This window comes from Alexandromys fortis, unplaced genomic scaffold, assembly GCF_014885135.2.
Source record: "Alexandromys fortis isolate MF-2015 unplaced genomic scaffold, M_Fortis_MF-2015_v1.1 scaffold_4, whole genome shotgun sequence".
Classification (NCBI taxonomy): Eukaryota; Metazoa; Chordata; class Mammalia; order Rodentia; family Cricetidae; genus Alexandromys; species Alexandromys fortis.
The window spans coordinates 26,044,065-26,064,146 of NW_026067944.1; positions in this window are offsets into that span (position 1 = coordinate 26,044,065).

Below are 20,082 nucleotides of genomic sequence, written 5' to 3' on the forward strand. Positions count from 1 at the left end.
TCCATACAATATATTTTGATTAAAGTTTTGCCAACTCCAATTTGTCCCAGATCCTTCCCACTTCCCCACCCATCCATAATCACACCATTTCTTTATAGCACGAGAATACAAAGGCATGTAAAATTAACAATAATAATAAATTATAATAGAGGTAAAATAAGACATACAAGAATAGGATTAAACATGCAAACAATGTAGTCAAATGAAAATTACAAGAAACACATACAAGACACTGAGATGCACACATTTCATACATAGAAAACCCATTAACATAAAACCAGAAACCATAATATATAAGCAAAATATCTGTAAGAAAAATTAAAAATAAAGGACAAAAAAAGCATTATAAGAAAAACAAATCCTTGAAAAATTACACTGACTTTGCTTTTGGCATGTATTGCTTGTATTACATATGGTTGTATACTCAGTGAGACTCCATTGGAGAGAGTTCATTTTCCTTTGCAAGCAGTTGTCAGATGGAAATAGCTTCTGGGTTAGGGATTGGAGCTTGTGTCCACTTCTCCTCTCAGTTATTGGAGTCCATCTGGCTTAGACCTATGCAGACCCTGTGCAGGCTGCTTCAGTCAACACGAGTTGGTATGTGTGTCAGTCTTGCTGTGACCAGGTTTTATTTCCTTTGTGTCTTCCATCCCCTCTGGCTCTTACAATCTTTCCACATCTTCTTCTGCAGAGATTCTGGAGATCTTACGAAGGAATATGATGGGTGCATCCCATTCAGGACTGAGTGTTCCAAGGTCTCTCACTCTCTTCACGTTGTCCAATTCTGGGTCTCTATTTGTTTTCCTCTACTGCAGGAGGAAGCTTCACAGATGATGGTTGAGAAAGACACTAATCTATGGGTATAGCAGAATGTCATTTTATAGGAATCATTTTATTTCTATGTTCTTTTAGCAGACAGTAGTATTTAGTTTCCCCCTATTTAGCTTTTAATATGCTTTTTACATTTTCAATGATATAAAAATATGCCCCATTGAGCAGTGTTTTTTTTTCATTAAATAAATTAAGTGATGTCTTTTAAGATTTTTTATTTTATTTTTTTGTTTATGGATGTTTTGCCTATCTGTACACCGCATGTGTTTAGTGCACATGGGGCAGAACAAAGTCATTGTATCCCTTCCAACTGTAGTTACAGGTGGTTGCAAGCTATACTCTGCTAGGAATCTAACCCAGATCCTTTAAAAAAAAAATAGCAGGCAGTGCTTTTAACCACTGAGCCATCTCTCCCACCACAGCCCAAAGTTTTATTTTGCTTTGTTTATTAATGTTGTTTTAATTTTTGCTCATCAACTCTGGTTAAGAAAATATTTTGAATCAAGATACTGGCTCAAGCCAGTATCCCAGTACTCCAGAGGCAGAGGCAGGAGGATGATGAGACTGAGAAAAGATGGGGCTATGCTTTGAGAGCTAGTTTAAGAGGTGGGAGCAGAGTTAATTATTTGTTTATTTTGTTGCTCACAGGTCTCTTAGTTCTCTGCTCTTCTAATTTAACTAACCATCTCTCAAAGGCCATGTCTCCCATGTCATCATATCAGCAGTTAGGATTTTTAACATATAAATTTTGTAAAGGTGGGATCATATGTTCTTTTGAGCAAAAGATAATTCAAGAGCATGGATTCTGAATTCCAAAGAGGTGTTTATCTGTTTAGAAATAGTTCTGTATAGTTTGTTATATGTCTGTCTTGAACCAATGATACTTGGGTGTTTTTACTGATTTCAGACATTTTACTTATTCAATACAGGTTATGTCGTTATGTTTTTGCTTATAAAATAAAGACTTTCGTTGGCTATGATATATTTATTTGCCGCTTACATAGAGCAGTTAGGGTAAACTATAAATGGAAAAAAAGCAACCAAAATTTTAAAATAACAAAACAAGACACTTCCCAGAGCTACCCTAACTCCTAAACTACACTGCAGAGCTTTCCTAGTAGGGAGGATTTAGAGTCTCTGTCTAGTTAACAAAATCAAGGCAGACAACCAAACAGGATAACTCGATTTTTAAAATCTACTTTGGTATCTATATTATCAAGTTTGGCCATCTGCTTTTATCAGATTAGAATGATTGCTAAGCATACCCTTCTTTTTTTTTTTTCCTATTGAGTACATACAAATGGCATTGTATTCCAGAGACTATTCAACTAAAAGTATACTCCTGTATTCAAAAAACACAGATCCTCTCTACATTTTGAATGATATGTTTTAAAGTGTAGTGTAGTTGTCCTTGAATGTCCCATATGGTATGATTGAACATTTGGGATCCATAAATCAGGCTCATCCCAGATAGTATTGTGACATTTTAATCTTATTGTGCTAACGGTGTAGAATAACATATGATCCGCTCATCTGTTTGAATATGGGCTATGTCAGTAAGCCCACAAGAGATAGGAAAGTGTGATAGCCTGGCCTGGCTCTTCTCTGGTACTTGATAGTTTATAATTTTTTGGTTTATACTATGGCTTTAAAAATCCAGTTTTATTGCATATTTTAGGTTGGGGACCTTCCTTTGAAGCTACTAGTTGAGATGTGTGACAGAGAGAGGCTATGAAATCTTTGTGAGTTCTGCGGTGTTGTTAAGCTCCACAGTTCTCCATCGCTCTGATGCTGACATTCCAAGCACACAAGCAGTTATGCAAGAATCGATTTTTTGCCATGGATGGGGTGGGGAGTCTGAGCAAGCACCTTGGTCAACAACCAGCTCTGGAGGGGATGTGAAACCCATTATTGATCCAGGGCTGAGAAATCAGTGACTGTTGTATTATATAATTATTGATGGAGCCAGAAAATGCCACCGGCAAAGCACAACTTACTATTTGTTATGCTGGATTGTCTCTCTCTCTCTCGTCTGTGTCAGGCCACTGTGTTCCACTCTTATGTTCCCACACCATGTTTATTTATACTATGTGCAGTTAGCTTTCATATTTCTCTGGTGATTCCAGCCTGGAAAATGAACACCGGTTTTGTTTGGGAGTTGTAAAAGAAATAAATTCTTTCCAGACACTCCACTGGGTCCAGGCTGAACATGAAAATCTGTACACAGGAGAATAGGGTACCAAGGAAGACAGAAGAGTTAAAGTTGAAGAACAGTGCCCTGAAAATAACGCTCAACTCCTTTGCTTTTTCTTATTACGTGTCACAAGTATGAAAGGTACAGGTTACTGGAAAGACCTGCTGATAGAGAAAGTATGCATTATTGAATAATGTCACATAATAGGCCTTTTTGAATAATATTACAAATAATAGGCCCTTAAGGAAGAGCAAGATGGAGTTGATAGAAATCATTGGCTGGATGAATCCCAGGCTTCATGATGCCCGAGTCCATTCCATCACCCCATCTATGACTAGCTTAGCATCTAGTTCTTTTGTTGTTCTTTAGGTATTTTTTTCTTCTTTTGTGCTTATCAACAATTGTAACTATACGATCAACACCACTATCTTTTTGTGTGTTTTTTATGCTACTGTCCTCTCAACTCACCTGTATGCAACTTAAGATTTAAAGTGGCGATGGTGAGAGTTAGGTCGTTTGAAAGGTGATTAGATCATGAAGGCCCTGTTCTCAAAAACAGATTACCATCCTTACTGCAGGAGTGGCCCTGTTATCTCAGGAATGAATTCATGATAAAAAAAATAAAAATGTAAGTTTGATTATTGCCTAACTCTTTCTGTGTTTTCTTGTTCTTCTGCCTCCCTCATCCCCCAGAAATGATAAAGACAAGATGTCCCATATCAATTCAAGGCCTCTACCCTTGAATTTTCTAGAACCTAGAACTATAACATATAAATCTTTTCCCTACTCTACTCAATCTTGAGCATTTTGTTATAGCAGCACAAGATTAACTAGGAAGGTGTGCCTGCCTTTCATTCTGTAGCTATGTGTCAAGTTTGTAAGCACAGAATAAATGTCTACAGCAGGTAAAGGGAATAATGAAAAAATCCTGTCTGCCATCCTTCTATTCCAATAGACAATGCATGGGATACAGGGATAGGAAGAAGTTATGAACATCCAAAGACTAAAGCATCTATAAATATGGTTGACGGTCAACAACTGGCTTCTGTTAAGACATGGTCAAAGAAAATTCTACAATTACACTGAAGGCCTCAGTTAAGAATGTCATTTAACTTATATTGCCAGCAAAATAAAGAAGATTAAAAAATATCGATTAAACAACAACTACTACAGGAAGACTATTTTTGAGGTAAAATCTTACTACTGAGTCATCAAAAACCTCACATTAAGAGGAAGGAGGTTGACTTCAGATAGAGGGGAAGACTTTTCTCTCTCCTTATTTAATAACAGTGCTGATAGCAAGAGTTGTGTCATTTGGGGTAAGGGCACTAAAACCCTCTGCCTTATGATATGCATATATAGGGATTTCAATTATTTGTGATATAGTATTTGAAATACTTTTGACTTGAAATTTTGTAGATATAATTTCCATGATATCTAGTTTAAGAAGTTGATGCTCAGTTGTTTTATAAACTTTTGGAATCAAACAAGTGACAGGCTATGCGGCTTGCAGATGGATAGAGAGCAGCAGTGTAAGAGTTCCAAGACAACCCTCCTTGGTTTAAATGTGAACTCTTGTGTTTGTCAGAAAACAGATGGGCTCCCTTGAGAATGTTTTCAGTTTAGAAAGCACTAGTGACCTTCAACTTTCCCTGTGTTCCTTTCACTACCTGCTCCAGGTTTTCGGAGCACCACACAGATGTTTAGTTCCACCTTTTGAATTTCTGTGATGCTTCCCAAATCATTGGTTTATTTGGGAAACTCAGTTTTAAACATTAGAAAGTTGATTCTTCCCTTGTAGAGGAATTTAGCTTCCTTGTTTACTCTGATTTTAGAAAAATAGTATATACTAAAATTAAGTCAACTCACTAAAACTTATATTGAGGTAAGGCCAACAATTTTCCATACCACATGCCATCTATGAGAAGCTAGACATATGTGAAAGACAAGGTTAATCGAATGGAGTATTGTAAAAAGAAAGAGTTCTGAAAACAAGGCTCCTCAATATATCAAAAACTGGTGCTTGTAACTGACAACTTTCGCAGTGTATTTTTTATGCAGTCACCTTCAGAGGTCAGACTAATACTCAAAACATCAGTTTCTTCCTTTCAAACGAACTTTCCCTTTAGCTGCATTATCATCTACCAAGGCATATATTCATATTAAATTGGTTATTTTACTTAAAATTCTCTTTCTTTCTTTCTTTCTTTCTTTCTTTCTTTCTTTCTTTCTTTCTTTCTTCCTGAGCATTCCATAAACTTGCATTTGTGTGTTTGTGTATGTGTGTATTTGTGAGTGTGTGTGTGTGTGTGTGTGTGTGAGAGAGAGAGAGAGAGAGAGAGAGAGAGAGAGAGAGAGAGAGAGAGAGAGACTGGGGAACAATGTAGGGTGTCTCTGTGACCAAAGACAAATTAGTGATATTTTTAAGTCCCACAGTTGACTTATTATTGAAACTAACCTAACTCACTTTTCAAGAAAGGCATTTTCTCACTTTCTGAGCTATGTCAAATGCAAAAGGTAAAAATAATCAACATCTTGCAAAGCAATTGGTCAAAGTTATTAATGAGGCAATTCCTTCTGCATAAGCTATCACTGAAAAAGTAATGAAAGAAAATGTGACAATAAATTATAATCTACTTTAGATTGTGTGACATTTTTATTAATAAAAGAGTCGATCTCAATGGAAGACATCGACTTTCTGTGCATGGCTAATACTAATTTCTTACTTTATGCATTGTTTATCACTATCCTCTTTTATCTTGAACTGGGAACACAGTCTATTTTGTGGATCTTGTGGCTTTTAAAATTTTGGGACATGCTTCTCAGAAAAAGAATATAAAAGTTATTCTTGAAATATTTAGTATTGTAATGGGGTCCCCCACTAAATGGATTTAGAATGTAGTTTTTCTCCTCCTTCCCTCACTTAACCTTCATTACCTCCAGGATATATTTGATTTTGTCTCCAGTGCTTGAATCAGATCCTCAGAAACCAGTTGTTAATATCTAATCTAATTTAAATGTTTTCATTTGTTAATCAGTCAGCTAACTGATTAAATTATAAAGTCATTTTATTAAATAGGTTTATTGTAGGTGCTATAGGAAATTGACACACTTCAGTGACTCACAGCTACTAAAGTTTACCAAAGATACACCTGGGGGTGTTGCAGCTGGCAAGATTCCACTTCCTGTGGGTGTCCTAGACCATGGAATCTCAGTAGCATTAAGAATCTCTTTCAAATTTCTAGTGGTTTTTAAATACCAGAAATTTCCAAGTGAAATATGAATATATTTGAGATTGACTATATTCTAGGAAAGTCTCTAGGAGATATGATGACAGTTGGATTTGGGTAGAAGCGGATGAATAACACAAGAGAATTCACACACTGAAAGGCAGAACCTTCCATTTTCTTCCTTTGCATTCCTTCTCTATTTTCTAATATCTTTTCTTCATACTTCCTCTGGGGTTTTAGAAACATTTATATTGAGATTTAACAAATTACACCAAGCTATAAAGGAACTTCCTGCACAAAATTCTGAAATATGCTCCTTAGAGGAAATGTGTACATTTTATAAGCAAGTTTTTTTTTCATATCCCATGACAGTTTCACCAGAAAAAAAAAAAAACAGACTCTAAAAAGCAACAGCATTTAAATAAAGTCAAGTTCTTCAAAAATCCTGCACTCAGCATTCTTTCTCTCCCTGAGATACAGGAGACTCTGGTTTTGGAATGGGTTCCTGATGTGACCCACCATGAAGAAACAAATCATATCACTTAGGTTACGAAAAGTCATAGGTGCGTTTCTTACTATCTTTTATTTCTGCTTCTGCAGTTGATCCAGCTCTAGACCTGTGTCTGTGAACTCCAAACATACACTGATGAAGTTATTCTTGGCAAATGACAAGCAAAGCTAGGGAGAGACACTCAAGACAGTGAGGTGACTAGCCATACAGTTCAACATCTGCCTTATATAATTTAATTAGCATTCCACATTTGAGTCTGAGATAAAGTAGGAACAATTCGTGTGACAATGAGCTTCCATGAAGCCTAAGGAATCTCTCACTTATGGTGAAGTGATTTTGACCATGGTTAGTTATAGCTAGATTCTGTCAGTGATCTGAGAAATGTTTATATGTGCTTTATGTTTTATTTTGCACATATGGGTGTAATGATAAGCACCAGGGACTGGTTGCATCAGCTGTGAAGGAGGGGATAGACTTCAAACCATATTGTTTGAGTCCACTGACCAAAGTCTGTGCTACATGTAAAATGATGACTGAAAATCCTCTTGAAGCATAAACTTTTACACCCAATGATGGCAAATGACTCTCAAATGGTAAAGTTAATGTGTTCTGGACCTCTATAACCAAGTCACTGGCATTATAGGCTATAAACTAATGCCTATCTTATATTGTACATGAAGCAGTCAATGAAAGGCAATATGGGTGTCATGAAAGAGCCTATGGTTTAGAATGAAAGAGGCCTGAGTTCAAATATCTGTCACACCATTTGGGCATCATGTGACAATTAAAATAACCATTAATTTTTCAGGTTATAGTTTTCTTCTGGGAAAAGATATTAATGATCTCTTTGTAGAGTTAAGCTTTGAGCTAATTTGTTTGGATTTATGTCTGAGTGATGACTCCATGAGCAGTAACATATTTTGATACACTTTTAAGAGAGAGCTTTCGGCATGTTATAGGTGATTAGATCCGTGCTCAAAGAGCATATATAACTTGTAATGTCATAGCATAAGAAATGTCAGAAAACAGGTCCTAAATCAAGAGTGAGGAACCACACATCCACCTAAATTGAATTATGCTATATCAGGTTTGATCTGAAAGCACCAGAAAGGAGGTTGAATGTTGCACCTATAAAACACCTTAAAATCTGGAAATAGTTGGAGATTTGGTTCAGAAGTACAGAGCACTGTTAGACTGTGTGAAAATCCCAGATTCTGCTCCCAGCATCCACTTTAGCTCACAGTTATATATTCCAGGGCATCCAACGACCTTTTCTGGTTTCCATGGCCTTTTGTACATACATGGTGTACATGCATGCACTCTGTCACATATAAACATGTAAAATACACTTATGTTAAATACAAAAGCTATAAATTTAATTGAAATTTGATTCTTGGTTATCCTTGTCAGGTTTTTGAGTTTTCCAGGGAAACAAGTTTCTATGTCTCAGGGTCTTTAGTGGCAAGTACAAAACAGAACTATTATTAAGGAAGTGAGTTCTGGTATAGATCATGTATGATGAATAAGGCAAGCCTTTGGTTGACAGGCAAGAGCAGCATTCATATAAGGTTGTCCTTAGACCCTCTCGGTGGTCATGACAGACCTTTTTAATAAGAGAGAGGCTCCGAGAATTCTGATTTTGTGATAAAGCACATGCTTAGAAGTGATCCTTCTCAGTTGACTTTAAAAAGTATTTATAATTGCAGAGTCTGGGTCCACTGAAGCTTACAAATTTTCATCAGACTTTCTAGTTCAACATAGATTGTGTTTCTCAAGAAGATTAAAGAAGCCACATGGATCACATCATCCCTACCTTACTTATATGGGCCATTAGTTCTTTTCACGATTATAGAGTTTTAAATTTCTTTTTGTCCTTGCTCCCTCTTCTGTTATCAATATTTCAACACATTCTACTTCCTTATAGGGAGAATGGCTTGTTTTTGATGCTGCAGCTGAGATATTGGCCAGTATTTAAGTAGATTTTTTTTCATTACTTTTAACAAACCTTTTAATATTCAGTCTCCAAACAATGTACTTATTAATTGCTATCAGTTACATGTTGAGGTTAGGGTGAAGGATTAGTATAGCCATGATGGCCACTATGACTTAAAAACAACCATAACCAAATACAACACTTATCATGTCCTCAGACACATGAAAGATGAGCGGACCTAAAATTCATCTTAATTTTCAGTTAGCACTGACACCAAGGTGCCAGGGTGTGTTAGAAATACTATGGAGTGACTTAGAGTCAGAATCAGAGAGAAAATATTTTAGGCTTTGTGGACCAAAGAATATATATAACAGTTATTCAGGGCTACTCTTAAAAGAGTAAAGCAGCCACAGACATTATGGAAATGAATGCATGTGTGGCTGCTTCCAGATCAAACCTGAGTTACTTGTTTGGCCATGAGCCTTTACTTGCTTTTCCCCATCTGATAGTCACCTGGAAATTGATCTGATCCAATCTTCTCAGTTTAGAGATAAGAGAAATATTGTCTAGTGAAAAGATGAATTTTCTGGTATAGTTCAACAGTTTCATGTAAAAAAAATGTGAATTGAAGCCTGGTTTTGTGATTTCCAGATCAGCAGGGGTTCTACTTTGCCTAACAGTCTTGCAGTTTTGTTTTGTTTTAAATTTCATTTTCTTCAGAATTTCCTTTTCAAGTTTTCGTCATCACTGCTACTGATGCTGGTAATGTTGGAAGGAAAGTGCTGCACTTAATGCTTATTTAAATCTCAGTGAACTCATTTTTAAATTATATTTTGCTGCTGTAGCCTTGCTTAGACAATCTACTCTAAATTTCAGTGGTAAAGTTTTTCCTTTGAACCATAAATTCTTAGGGAAAATTTTTGGAGGATTTCTTCAAATGCTTTCAACCTGTGATCAACTATTAAAATTGTAATGTTTATCTTCATTTAAGTGGCTAAGATTCATGTACTTTTTTGAGTAAAGTCAAGAATGATCAGAGAGGAACAGTTAAGTGCTATTATATTCAAAGAATTTATGTAGCATGTATCTATTCAGAGAGCATAGTCTGCTTGTTGAATACATCAGAGAAATCTGGGGTAACTTTCAAATCTGTTTCCCTAATGGGCAATGCTCTATTTAGATTTTTCATTTGTACTTTGTACATCACGGGAGTATAAGTGTTGGTGTTCTATTAATCACCAAGCACAGTGGAGTGTTTCACAGGGTGTGGATGTACAACAGAATGGAGAGTGGAGTTTTGGCCGTTATCCAGTTTATTTGGTCATTGTAGACAGTCCATCTAGGTAATTGAGGACCTAAATTGAATTTTCTGGCCATAATTATTCCTGTTTGTCTATATACATCCATCAAATTTATCAGATAATTGCCACATAGTTTTATTTTGAACTCACCTGGATAAGGCTTGCTAAAATGAAAAGAGGACCAGCCTGAGAATGAATGAACTTTTGGGTTGGTTTTGATTTCTTTCACTAAATGTTTATGTGAACTCAACATCTTAGAATCCTTAGTTAGTTTGTTTTTAATGTAGTTGGACATATAAGAATCTTCTGTCCAAATTTGCTTTTGGTTTTAATGATCTAGAGTTAGATCAGTAGTGAATGCTTTAACCTTTCTCTTCTGTATTTCAAAATATTTAATAAAATTGAATATTTCAATCCTATTAAGATAGTGACTTTTACTTTATGGGGTTTTAAATTATTTTTTGTTAAAAATGACTTTGTGGTGGAGGGGAATAGACAGAAATCTTTAATAAATAAATATATAAATAAATTAAAAAAATGACTTTAGGAATTACAGAACCCATCTATCACATCCAGAATGGATGATTTCATTCCATGGCTTTAATGAATGAAATGACTAAATGTCCATTGTTTTGGTCATTAAGATGACTAATTAAAATTGACCATGAGATATTTGCCCTATTGCCTTTGACTTGACTCATGTGATTTTGGCTTGGAAACATTCAGGGATGATGGCTTCACATCAACAGTCTCAGATGCTCAGGGAGAAGACAGGCAGATGCCACTGAGGTTCCTCACATTTGCAGCTCAAACCCCCGTACACAGCAAGGCATGCCTTGAGTAATGAGCTTGCATTTTGTATTTCCTCCCTGAGAAAGAGGAGGGGAAAAGTGACCAGAACAAAATGAGCTACAGCAAGACAAACAGCAGCATTCCAGAAAGCGTATAAAGGCTGTAGGCCCTGCATCCCCAAGAGTATAGTGAAGCTTAAGTAGTGTGGAATGAAAACGTCTGTTCATTGCCAATCTCTTGTATGTGACCTTAACTTAAAACCTTGAGATTAGAACTTGCAATAGGGTTTCAAGGAATAGCAGTTTTGTCTATCTCTGAGTTATCTTGGTCCCACCTGTTGTTCATTTCACTTGGTTCCTGACCTTGCCAACTCTGACTACCTTGTTACTGCTTGCCATTTCTCTGCTCTCTTAGCTCTCAAGTCTGACTAGCTTCCCCCCGATTGTTTCATTGCTGCTTTTTACTGGCTGCTAGACTCTAAAAGATGCCGTTTCATTCTGCACTTTTTTACCTTATGCAATTTTCTGCTCCAGGACAGTAAAATTCAGGGCCCTGTTATCTATGACTTGGAAATCATTCATTTTCAGAGGAGGTGGGATTGTTTTTATGGACCAGTGGTCATTCATTTAGCCAAGGGCAATTAGAAGAAAAAGATAGGGGAAAAATGTGTCAGGAGGTCTACATACCGATTTTCACTTGTACAAAATTAACGCCTCCAAGGGAAGTGAGAATATTATTCTCCTATGCAGTTCTTTACGTCTACTAGAGATAAAATCACTGGCTGCCTCTTTCATTCTCGGTTTACACAAAGCCTTCTATATTCCTGGACAGCTAATATGATATTGCAAAATCTATACATTATCTTTTATTCTTTCTTTGATATAAAACCTAATAGATATGTAAATACCAAGATTCTCTGGCTGTGGCATAGCCAGCTAGAAGTATCAAAACACCTACTTTTATCATTTAATACATTTTGCTACCATTGTAATTAAACTAATAACAACTGATTCCTTAAACGTTAATAGGAATAAAAAGTTTCTAAATGTTGTAGTGAGGAAAATAACTAATTCATTTGAATCAATAGGCATGATTATACACTGAAATATTACAGTTAACTCAATTTTCCAGTGAACTCCAGGTTAATTTAATTTTTATAGGGAAATAGCCTGGAATAAATAGGCCTCTGCTGAGAATTTGGGTGATGTTCCTTGTTAAAGTGTAGGCTACTGAGCTGAATACCCTTTATGTTCTGTGTTGAAGAAGTGTGAGGTGGGATTAAAGGACTGTCATTTCCAAACATTTCTTAGCTGCTGCTGCTGCTGCTGCTGCTGCTAGTTTGAGACCCTCACTGGGAAAATTACTGTGCTAAAGCTGCACTTATATTTTTCCTAGTAGACATTATTTTTAAGTATGTTCGTAAAGTAATTCACAGATATTTATCGTAATTTATTTATAAGATCATATTCCTTTTATAATATGATCTTAGTCAAGATAACACTCACTGTCAGACAGATATGACTTGGTTAAATTTATAGTGTGACCAACCTAGCCTACAGATGGAAAAGACTTGTTTTATTTATTTAAATATTCATCCAAGTGTTCTCAAAGTAATTTTCAGGCTTAATTGAGGTGAAGTTGGCAAATAAAAAATGTATATAGTATCCAATGTGATTCTTTGATGTACAATATACATTATGAAATGATTGTCACAATTAGTATATCAAAGGACTCATCTTGTTGTCTTTGGGACTGGTTTAAGAACACTTGGAATCTACTCTTAGCCTATTTCAATTATACAACACCATGTTACTAACTATATTTACTGTCCTCTGTATTAGAACTCCAAAAAGACACTCTTAACTACCATCTTCCATTCTACTGCTCCTCTATCCAGACCTGAAAACCACAGTTAAAGCAACTGCCCTCTATTCTTATTGCTTACTATATTTCCCAGCATAAATATAATAACTTAATCACCAATTATATCTGTTGATATATTATATGTTAATGTAGCTTTTTTATTGGCATGCATTCACCTGTGTAAGATATCTAATCCAGATTTATATATTTTATCACAAATTAGTTTTCTTGTTTTATTCCAGATTAGCATAATAAGACTTATACACACACATTCCTAAATACACACATTTATAAACCCTTTGAATAATAGACCTTAGTTTCTACATGTGATTAATCATAATCAATTAGCATGTTGATTCTTATGAATGTTCCCAAAGACAACCTGTATATGAATCAACACACATACCATCGGACCTATTATATTACTCTCAAACTTAACTTGTACCTGTTTTCATTACTCCTGTTGCATAGGTACCACTTAATTGGACATTCTGTGTGCTTAGGTAGATCCTTTATCTTCAATATGAGTGGCTATGGAATGCAACAAACTCATTAGGAGTAACTTTTGTAGGTTGTATTAAATCAGTTACATACACAGGGTCAGAGAGAAATGCAAAACTGCCTAAAACAAATGAGGCATTGACCTAAGTCATGCTTCCAAGAATCAGCAGATAGTGTAGCAGTCACTTGTTGCCTGGACAAGCTCTTCTAAATCATTCACCTTGAGCAATGGTGCTTGTTGTTATGGCACTAACATTGGTACAGTGTGGTAAAAAGACAAACACTTGGCTTAAAAGAACATAAAATACTGTTTGTTCATTAGAGAAGTTTGGAATGAAAGATTTAGAGGTGTTTCCTGAACTCACAGCATCTGTGCATGTCCTTACATAACCATCTGTCACTCAGGAAAACTTTAGTATAGACCGTATTGCATGGTTTACTTCCCGGAAATAAGAAAGGCCTTGCTACAGAGGCTACGGCTTTCCTATATGATTTTGTCAGTGATTCCTCTTTATCTGATGCTATTTCATTTTTAACAAATCTATTTGGATCAGGATAATGATTCATGAGGGTTATTGACAATAACTTTGCCCATAGGGAAAGGGGAGAGTATGTTAGAAACAGGCTTATTTAAAGCAGAAATTAAATTGATCAAGTTAATCAAATGAAAAATTCAGATGGTTAAGCTACTCAAACTCCTGTTTATTCATAGACTAGAATCAAGAGCATATCTATCCCTGATCCATTATCCTTTAACTTTGTATAAATTAATCCAAGGAAAAAAACAACTTCTGAAGATGCAATTGTGATTTAATACTGTAGCATTGCTTCAGTAGTCTCTTATGAATCTATTTACTTAAGTGACTTCCATCAGTTCACTGATGTAATTTCTTTAGAACCTCATTAGCAAACATATGTTTCTTGAATGGTTCATATTTTAGTCTTAAAATGTATTATAGTTTGTAGTTTAGGAGAGAAATTGCTTTGCATTCATAAAAAAGCAAAGTCCTTGGCTGCAGTAAAAGATTAACCTAGTTATCAAAAGTGACATAAAAAGAATGTGCTAGCATGCATGTCCCTCTCGCAGATCTCTCGCCAATCAGTGGCCAATCACAATTGCAACTGGATATTCTACATTGATTTTATTTCTTTTTCTTTTTCGGGGGGGCGTTTAAAGATTTATTTATTTACTATACAATGGTGTTTTACCTGTGTATATTTTATATGAGTTTGCCAGGTCCCCTGGAACTGGAGTTACAGATAGTTGTGAGCTGCCTTGTGGATGCTGAGAATTGAACCCTGGTCCTTTAGAAGAACAGTTAGTGCTCTAAACCTCTGAACCAGCTTTCCAGACCTCCATTTTTTTTTCTTTATCATCAATCATATCTCCATATTATGCAACCAAATGTGAAAAAAAAATCAGGCAGGCTCAAAATCAAAAATTTAGTTGCAGAGATACAATGATATACATGATGTGAATACATATGAACCAGCAACTGTGTATCCATGATAAATGCTGTGTAGATTTATGACATCCCATAGATCTAGTCTATTTCTGGTCTTAAGAGAAGCTGTTTCTTCCCTTTGAACATTAGTAGGTCTATTTTCATATTTCAGTAAACCCCAGCATATTGTCAGTGTTCCTTTTGTCCTCTGACCAGATCTTTGCCCTTCATACAACTTTCAATGACTTAGCCCAGATTCTTGATGCTGACAAGTCACCATACAATAACTAGGTGAAGTATTTAGTAAGTTAATAGTATGTATCAGAATTGTTGTATATTTAAACCACTTTGCACAAAATTGATGAAGGCAATTAATATTTATTATTTACCCATGCAGAAAAATATACATACTTATTTCTGTTTAATCCTATCACTGCTTCATAAATACAGTATTTAATCCATCAATAATACAACATGCGTTCATTAATCCCAAGAAATAATTAGAAAACATTTATGATAATGATTATATTACTATGTGCAAATATTATACAAGCCCATTAAACCCTTAGGGAAGAAATCACAGCTGCTGAGAATGTCAGATGCCTTGTCTACTCTGAAATAGACAATATATATTTGATCCTATATTTAATGGAAAATTAAGCTAACTAAACACTACTAAAAACCAGACATTTCTCACCTTGTCCTTGAATCTTAACTAAGATAGGTTGTCTTTAACGTTCATTCTCGTTTCATAACTTATCCCATTTGTACTGATCCCCATTACATATTCCAATTCCATATACTTTCAGTGTTGTGATTTGTGTAATTTAGTAGTTGACGATGGTTTTCAGTGACAGGTCAAGGTCATTCAGGCCTTGTAGTTTACTTTTGTTATTGCCTTATGAGTGCTGCTCCACTAAGCAATTTGCTTTGATACCTCATAGAAAAGGGTATAATCTTGCTTCATGTCACACTATATTTTGAATGTGTTTCTGTATACCCGTTTTCTTACTGTTTAACTAACTTCCTATGTGGTTTTACTTAATACTAAAAATTTAAAAATACCAAGTACATTCAAAGACTTGTAGTTCTAGCATAAATGGGCTGTCTCAGTGGTTTAAGTGCTTGTTATCAAATGAGGACCTGAGTTCAGATTTCCAAAATCTATGTCAAAGTTAGTCATGGTGGTGCTGTGAAAACTCAGCATGGGCAGAGGGGCAAGAAGAGACAGGTAAATCTCCAAAATATGCTGCTGCACTCCAGCCACTTAAACAATCTTCAAATTCAGTGAGCACCTTTATCTCTAAAAATGAGTTGGAGAAGAGATTGAGAAAAAATATCCCAACATCATCCTCTGGTGTATATGTGTGCATGCATTTGTGTGAGCCTCAACACAGGCATGTACACACACACACACACACACAAATTGTTAGAGGTCTTTGGATATTGAGAGGAGATATGTCAGGGTCAGGGAAAGAGTAATTAGTATAGATGTATGAGTTAAAAATAAAGAGAACATCCAACTCCATGGCAGTTTATAGAATGCAGAGTTTCTTGCATAATGAGTTATAGGTGATATGTTTGGAACTACTAATAAAATAACAGATTTTATATTATTTGTAGAATCATCAGCATATAGCATTATTATTTACTTAACTTATTTTTATTTAAATAACATTTTTTCCTCTACTTATATACCAACCAGTTCCCCCCCCCCCAATCCCCTACCCTTTGCCATCTATCCCCTCCCCATCCACTCCTCTTCCATATCTGTTCAGAAAGGGACAGGCCTCCCATGGGCTTTCACAAACCATGACACATAAAGCTGAAGCAGGGCCAAACTTCTCCACTTACACTGAGGAAAGACCAGATAATCCAGTTTGGGGAACAGGTTACCAAAAAGCTAGCTAAGTACCAGGGAGAGAGGTCCTGCTCTCACTGTTAGAGGTCTTACTAAGAGAACACGCTACATGATTGTCACACACATGCAGACAGCCTAGGCTGATCTCATTCAAACTCCCTGACTGTTGGTACAGCATTCATAAGTTCTCATGAGCTCAGGTCAGCTGTGTTTCTAGGCTCCCCCATCATGACCACCCCCATAGGCTGGTACAAACCCTCCTTCCTCTCTTACACAAGACTTTTAAAGCTCAGCACAGAACTTGTCTCTAAATCTCTGCCTCTGCTTCCATTAGTTACTGGATATAGTATCTCTAATAACCATTACGGAAGTCATCAATCTGCTTATAGTAGATGGCCAAATCATGTACCCTCTCCACCATTGCTAGAGTCTTCGTTGTGGTTATCTTTGTGGGTTTCTGTGGCAACAGGTTTCTCTCTAACCCACTATTATCATTATCCCCCCAATAAAGATTTCTATTTTGTTGCTCTCCCTTTTCAATCTGCCTCCAACCCACCCCCAGGAGTATAGCACTTTCAATAGTTCAATTTAATCTGATAATCATTTAAACTCCTTACCCTCATATGTACTGTCCTTACTCTTCATATTACTATTTTACCGTTCATTTTACATATATCTGTTTCTTTACTCCTTGCACAATTGTTCTGCTTTTAATATGGCCTTGCAGAAAGATAAGGACTACAAGGACAAGAGATAAGCCAACCTGGAGTCTGCCAGAGGACCTAGGAATTGGTACTGTCAGATGTACTGATTGTGCCTAGCCAATGAGAGGTGACCACACAATGCCACTGGATCAGACATAGCCTGAGTGCTGGGAAGAGGGTATATAAGGATCTCTGCATTGCTGAAGAAACTAGTCTGCTGTGCCTTTTACCTGACTCCCAGTGCCTATGCCATTGGTGCTGTGCCTTCTCACCCACTTCCCAAAGGGAGCTGTTAGGATCCAGAAATAGTCTTGACATCTCAACATCTCTCTTGAGGCTAGAGACCTAACTATTTTTTTTTATCATATAATGACTATCAAAGACAAACTTCAGTTCTAAGTATTTAGTTTGCCTAAATTGATTTTTTAAAATTGATCTGCTTTGATGTTTCGTATTCATTGGCTGCACAATCTACATGCCAGCGGAGATATAGTCTGTTGCCTCACATCATCTATTAAAGAACACTAAGCTCTCCATAAGCTCACCTGTGAATATGTGGAGATGTGCATAATGGACATGGGGAACACGACCATTATACCCAACACTCACTAGGTGAGGCATGTGTGTACAGGGATTCCTTTTACTGTGGGGAGCACATTTTCTTGGATGAGACAACTGAAAAAAGAAATGTCAATGTGAGAAATATTAGATCAAAAGCTAGAGAGGAAACATGGTGGCTAAACTAGGGCTAGAGAGGGAACACCGTAGCCAAAGCTGCTGCAGTTTTGCCTGGAAGTCTGGGTTCAATTCCCAGAACCCACAAGGTAAAAGGAGAGCACCAATTTTGGCAGTGTCCTCTGACCTCCACATGTGCACCATCTCAGACACCACACACATGTACGCACGTGCACACACACAAGCACACACATACACACCACAAATACATAAATAAAGAAGAGAAGGAAGTTCTATCAATGAGAACAAGGAATATCATGTATTTCTAGATTGCTTGAGTAGCATGCTGGGAACCACGGTCTGAATCCACATCAATATATAAACTAGGGTAGGACAGTATCATAACCCCTGAAAATACAAGGTAGAAGCAAGAGGTGAATGAGTTCAAGGTCAACTTCACATTTATAGCTTAAGGTCAGACTAGGATACATTATACCCTTTCTCAAAGAAGAAAAATTGAAGCAAATACAGAGAAACAGAAAAGAAAACAATCTAGTATCTAAGATGAGCCAAAAATAGAGAAAAATAGTGGATATAGAGGGAACCAGAGAAGTCTAGGGCTGAGTTTAGACTCTGACATGAAAGGTTACCCTGTCAGGGATTTGGGAAGCATTATGAGACAGGGGAACAAAGTAGACCCGTTCTAATTGAGGAGTGGTGGGACCCTGAGCCTGCACCACAGTGCCCTGAGCTTCAAGGGCCTCACTTTATTACTACCTAACCAAGTAGCTTCATAAAATGGTTTGTGTTTGCATTGGGTTTAGTGCTCATATTTTATTAATTAATTTTCACAGATTTGCTCTGAGCTACAGCTGTATTATCAACTTCATTCTTAGACAGAAAGCTAGTGTCCAATAATATTGGCATTCAGGATCTACTCTCAGACAGACAATGAAGGGTCCTGGCCAGATAAGACAACAAGAGAGCCCCTACATGGTGACATCATCGAAAATTAAAAACGATTTAGATCTTTTTTTTTTTTTTTTTTTTTTTTTTTTTGCCTTTCATCTTCTTAAGGTAAATTTCAGGGTCTTTTTTTCTGCCTACTTGACTGCATCTTTAGATACAGCATGATGAAAATGGATAATCCGATTTTTATTAAAGAGAAATAACAGAAAGGAAGACACATGTTACAGTCCTGTCATGAGAATCCATTAATCATCTAAGCAATCAAATTGCGGGGCACTGAGATCAGCATTAGCCACGGACGTCCAAAGCTCCCCACTTAGGTTTGTCACGTGTGACACCTAGGCTATCTTTTCTATCATCATGGAACATGAAGACAGGTCAGTCTAAACTGGAAGAGGCAGAGGCAGAGCGAGGAGTTGCCACCAGTTTGTAAGGATGCTGTGCTTTGAAGGACTCTGTGCAAACTAATTTCTAGAAAAAAAAAACCTTGATATTAAAAATAGAATTAAATTAAAGTTGAATAAAACCTATCTACCATTCCTACTTACCTCATCTGTGGCTTCAATAGACTGGTTGGATTTTATTCATGATCGCCAGTACATACAAAATGGTCTTTTTTTTTTTTTTTTTGGTTCCCCATCCGGGAATCGAACCCAGGTCTCCCGCATGACAGACAGGGATACTCACCACTATACAACCGAGGACAAAATGGTCTTTACTTTGTTATCTGTGTTGTTCTTGCCTTTCCTTCAAAGTATGGCTCAGTGCTATAACACCATGAAGATACTGTTCTCATGTCATCCACATTGTCTCCACTCATCCCACGGGTGTGGCTGGGCATGGCTCTTTCCTAGTTTGTTATTGTTACTTTGCCTCATTGTTTCAATCCCTATGTATAATTTCACTCCATTGCTAAATAAAAAGTATCTTCTTTGGAATAGACTGGACCACATACTAATCATAGTGTCAGTGGCATATAACACAAGATTGTCTCAATTTTTCTGGTTCTGCTTTGGGTCTTTGAGCTTTCAATATATTGGGGCAGTGCGGTGAAGGCATACCCTACTCCAGTCCATGTTGAAGTTTTTAGTAATGGCTTTTAGATGAAGTCTGATGATGGGTAAATACATTACCAAAATGAAGTAAGATGTAATTTGTAGAGGAACACCTTGAAAAATTCTACTCACTTGCTTACTTGGACAGATGAGAGTATTATAAATTAGTAAGAATTAAAAACAAAATATTGGGACGTTATGAAAAGGTATTTTATTG